Genomic DNA, 3,485 nt, shown 5'->3' with positions numbered 1-3,485 from the left:
ATGTTATGAAGAACTCTGATTGTGTGTGTGATCATTTATTTAATGTTTCAATATAGTGTAGAACTGAAATATTATGTTTGTGTTTTCTGACGACAGAAACTATACAAAGTAATTTGATGAACCGCCCACACTAATTGGGACTCCCTCTTCCTTTGGTGTGTCGCCCAGGTGGTGCCTAAACCCTGACCTTTAACCTCACATTAACTATGTCTATAAACCTAACTTTAACCCTAACCTTAACCTCAGACCTGGGCGAAACACCGGGAAAATACAGTAATTATCGTTAGCCTTAGCTAGCCAATTAGAATTTTTAATTGTTTAAAGGACACATTAGTGAAAAAGGTTGATGATGTCATCATTGTGCTGCTGTTATGAGTATTTAAAAGCTGAATGGACACACATGTATTTCCTCCTCTCTCCACCAGGGATGACTCTCTGCTTCTCTGAAAACACACCCAGGTGTTCTGTGAAAAGACAATAAACCATTAAGAATCAGAATGTATTAACTGTCTGAACATGTTAACACTTTAGAATAACATTCCCTTATAATAGCAAATGAATCATTCCCAAAATATTAGTTCATGTGTTATTCATAACTTGTTAAATGTGTGTTAATGGTTAAAGATTTAATGATTTAAAACTATGCTATAAATGGTTAATAGATCATGAACAAGTTATTAGTAAGGTTAGGGTTAAGGTTAAGTTTATAGACATAGTTTATGTGAGGTTAAAGGTCAGGGTTTAGGCGACACCTGGGCGACACACCAAAGGAAGAGGGAGTCCCAATTAGTGTGGGCGGTTCATCAAACTGATGAAGACACACACAACCCCCCCCCCCCCCCCCTCATCTGACCACATTGTCATCAGTGTTGTCTGATACAACAAATCATTTGATTATTACATTTGACCGGGATGGTTTACCAGGCTAGTTGTTTCACTTCTTACACAAGCATGTTGTTTTGTGTGTGTTTTATACTTTTATACATAAACAAAAAGAAAAAAGTTCAGTAAAAAGAAAGAGGAAGTGAACCTGGGTGTGTGGAAGGAGTCTAAAGATCATCATTGGTTGTCGGCACTAGAATACGACCTGATAGAAGAAGAAGAGAGACAGTTAAAGCAGACACGCAAATAAATCATATGTACTGTATTGTGTTTACTCTAAATGTAACACTGATGTATTAAAGTTAAATGTGACAACATAGAACACACTTTGACCTCTAACTAGGTTATCTAAACTGGTCTAAACCGGTTAAGGCTCTAAACATTACATTACATTACATTACAGTCATTTAGCAGACGCTTTTATCCAAAGCGACTTACAATAAGTGTATTCAACATAGGTAGGGAACGAAACTACTAATCACCAGAGGTCTTAAGTGTATTATAAACCAGTTTAGGTTGTGGCTTTACATGTTTGTTTGTTTGTTTGTTTGCATTTCTGTGAGGGTTCCACATGTCATGTGATCCTCTGTTGATCTGACCTCATTTGTTCCACTGGTAGTATAATAATTAATGAAACATGTTAAAAACATGTTAATCAAACATGCTAATCACCTCGTTTCTTCCACTGGAAGTAGATGAATCCAGACAGGAACAAGACCAGACCCAGAACCAGACCTGATGCTCCCATGGCCACCTTGTTCTTCACTGACTCTGGCATGGAGTCATCTGACAATACAATTATGTCATATTATATTATATTATATTATATTATATTATATTATATTATATTATATTATATTATATTATATCATATTATTACAGTAGATTAAAACACCTTGTTCTTCACTGACTCAGACATGGAGTCATCTGACAATAAGCTACAACAACCAAACACAATAAACAATAAACAGACGACACAGTCATTGTAAGTCTGTTCAGTAATAATGAGTCCAACCCTATTGGTCCAGTCCTTGAGGAGTTTGTCACCTGATGTGACATGTCCTTCTTAGAGCTAAATACATCCAAAACAAAGGATATGATGATAGATTTTAGAAGACATGAATCAACCTTTTACTATGATGATTATAAACCAGGCTGTGGAATGTGCAGAAAGTATGTTGGGACAGAGTCATAGACTCAGAACTGTGAGGCAGTTTGTAAAAAAGAACATCAGCGCTTGTTCTGTCTTAGAAAACGGTCTTGTTTTCACATTGATAAAACCATGATGACTCTTTGATCTACTTTTATCAAATCAATCTGGTCTTTTATCTGTTTTATCAAATCAATCTGGTCTTTAATCTGTTTTATCAAATCAATCTGGTCTTTTATCAAATCAATCTGGTCTTTTATCTGTTTTATCAAATCAATCTGGTCTTTTATCAAATCAATCTGGTCTTTTATCAGCTTTCATCAAATCAATCTGGTCTTTAATCTGCTTTCATCAAATCAATAAGCTCATAGCGCGACACCGAGTGCCGCGCTACGAGCTTGTATATCTGCTATTGAAAAATCTTGAACATTTGTGCAAATATTTGAATATAATTTATAGGGATGTCCGATATTATCGGCCTCCCGATATTATCGGCCGATATTAGCATAAAAATTGATATCGGGAAAATATCGGTATCGGTTTTTGAAAAAAATAAAAATTTTTTTTTTTTTTTTTTTTTTGCTTTTTAAATAAGTTACAGGAGTTCTTACTGTATATGGTGTGTGTGATATGAAATTTGAGCTTACCCTAATCACAATAATCCCCGCATATATCGGTATCGGTTGATATCGGTATCGGTAATTAAGAGTTGGACAATATCGGTATATCGGTTATCGGTAAAAAAGCCAATATCGGACAACCCTAATAATTTATATATTTTATTTTTTAAACAACATTTTTAACTCAAACATTTTCTTCTGGAACAACATACTTTGATGGGGATCAGCGGCCAAAAACATATCAATTTGGGGGTCCTTGACAAGAAAAAGTTTGAGCACCACTGATATATTTTTTTTAGAAAAATGAAGACATATGTTGAGAGACATTTGACAGTTACAAATGTTTGCTTTAAAAATACATATATTCAAAGATTTGCACAAATGTTAACGATTTTTCAAAAATAGCAGATCTACAAGCTCATAGTGCGGCACTCGGTATGAGCTGCGCTATGAGCTTGTTTATCTGCTATTTAGACAGTAGATTACACTAGATTACAGTAACTGACCCCAGTCCATCTTGATAGGCGCGGTCAGGCTGGGATGTTCCACCATGCATGTGATCTTCTCTCCTGATCTGTAACACACACACACACACACACAAACACACACACACACACACACACACACACACACACACACACACACACACACACACACACACACACACACACACACACACACACACACACACACACACACACACACACACACACACACACACACTGGTAGTACAAGTAGAGGTGTCTATTAGTTGTGTACTTCTATATATAGGTGTCTGTTAGGTGTGTACCTGGGTGTGTACTCCAGGTAGGAGTGGTACTGGTAGTACCAGT

At 36.1% G+C, this 3,485-nt stretch overlaps 1 long non-coding RNA gene across 1 annotated transcript; it reads right to left on the bottom strand.

The window, feature by feature from the left end:
- Positions 1 to 1,030: 1,030 nt before the first annotated feature.
- On the bottom strand, positions 1,031 to 3,229 carry LOC311044633. Its single transcript, XR_014600714.1, has 3 exons — positions 3,159 to 3,229; positions 1,555 to 1,668; positions 1,031 to 1,087 (listed from the first exon to the last, which is right to left on the bottom strand). It is a non-coding gene; the product is annotated as an uncharacterized lncRNA (long non-coding RNA).
- Between the last annotated feature and the right edge of the window lie 256 nt (positions 3,230 to 3,485).

The sequence above is a fragment of the Gymnoscopelus microlampas genome, assembly GCF_963454915.1.
Source record: "Gymnoscopelus microlampas genome assembly, chromosome: 4".
Classification (NCBI taxonomy): domain Eukaryota; kingdom Metazoa; phylum Chordata; class Actinopteri; order Myctophiformes; family Myctophidae; genus Gymnoscopelus; species Gymnoscopelus microlampas.
This window is presented reverse-complemented; position numbering and strand designations above follow the sequence as displayed.